This window comes from Salvelinus sp. IW2-2015, linkage group LG20 (genome assembly GCF_002910315.2).
Source record: "Salvelinus sp. IW2-2015 linkage group LG20, ASM291031v2, whole genome shotgun sequence".
Taxonomy (NCBI): domain Eukaryota; kingdom Metazoa; phylum Chordata; class Actinopteri; order Salmoniformes; family Salmonidae; genus Salvelinus; species Salvelinus sp. IW2-2015.
The window spans coordinates 17,727,587-17,728,962 of NC_036860.1; positions in this window are offsets into that span (position 1 = coordinate 17,727,587).

A 1,376-nucleotide genomic window follows, 5' to 3' on the forward strand; every position below is an offset into this window, starting at 1 on the left:
TGGAAGGTGCTGCATCGGGGACATGTGCGGTAAAAGATGACGATCAAAGGGGGTGGCTACCAAGTAACCACCACTCCGACAACCACCGCCGTAACAATAGCAACGATGAACGTTCCCAATCTAACAGGTCCCGTAGAGATCAACCTAGCCGATATGCCCCTGCGCCTAACTCTCACAAATGGTCAGGACCTAAGGGTAACAAGCGTAACAAGGGCAACAAAGTGTTCAACAATGATCTAAACGCTAACCYAAATGATATAGAAGCTATGGTAAGAGAGATACTGCAGCGTAAGAAACCTGAGAAAGAGGACAAGGATAAGTCATCATGACTAGGCGTAAAATCYTCGGAAACCAAGTCCGCCAAAACTCTTGCAATTCAAGAGGACGCAAACATTTCCATRACCCCCGCCCCCACTCAAAAKCCRMTCCAAGAACCGCTCGTTCTAGACACAAGCCCYCAGGTTTTGTCTACAGACTTGGATACGGATGTGGAGATGCACAAGATAAGTAGCTGTGCAACAGACGATTCCTCTCCCATTCCGATAGAGGACCCACTGGGTCACGTTGGTGACTTATCTGTCTTGGAAATCGACACAGATTACAAACRGCTCCMTTCRCCCAACCCACTCCATTTTGTTGGAGATATGACGAGAAAAACCAACTCYAACAGGCCATACCTTAGAACAGTCCTGGAGGACTGTTTGACCTGTCACGCTCTGATAGATTCGGGTTTGACAATTTCACTCATATCCGAAACCTTGCTGGATGACCTAAAAAGGGCAGTCGACCCTGCAAAACGTTGGTTGAAAACGGAACATTGCGATACGAATCTTCGAGGCTTCACGCAAGCCACCTCGCCCCTAACCAAGCGTCTCCTACTTAAACTCAACTTCGAAAGCGTGTCACTGATCCACCCCGTGTATGTGACTAGCATCGAAATTGAACGGATGCTGATTGGGATTGATTTAATTGACCGTCTGGTACCACTAATGGATTGGAAAACCAATCAAATCTGGTCACAAATACCGATGCCAACTCCYTTGACTGCACCGCATTCTTCCAAGGCTACCTGCCATACATTGTGCAACGACGTGGGTTCGACGTCAGCATCTGACGCAAACCCGGTGAACTTGGCCATGAGCGGCAAAGGACAAGGTTAGTTCAACTCGGAACTTAACCGAACATGAGGTCTTCCTGTGTGGCTTGGGTGACTCACCAGCTGACACTTACCGCCCTCCTCTGATAGGGGGTGTGTGCCTAAACGGTACTATGGTTGAGGATGCCATACTGGCAACTTGGTCAGAAAAATCCGCAATCAGTCTGGAATTGTTCAACGAAATTTCGAAAACGGTTAACTGCCATCCCCTTGTGCCGAA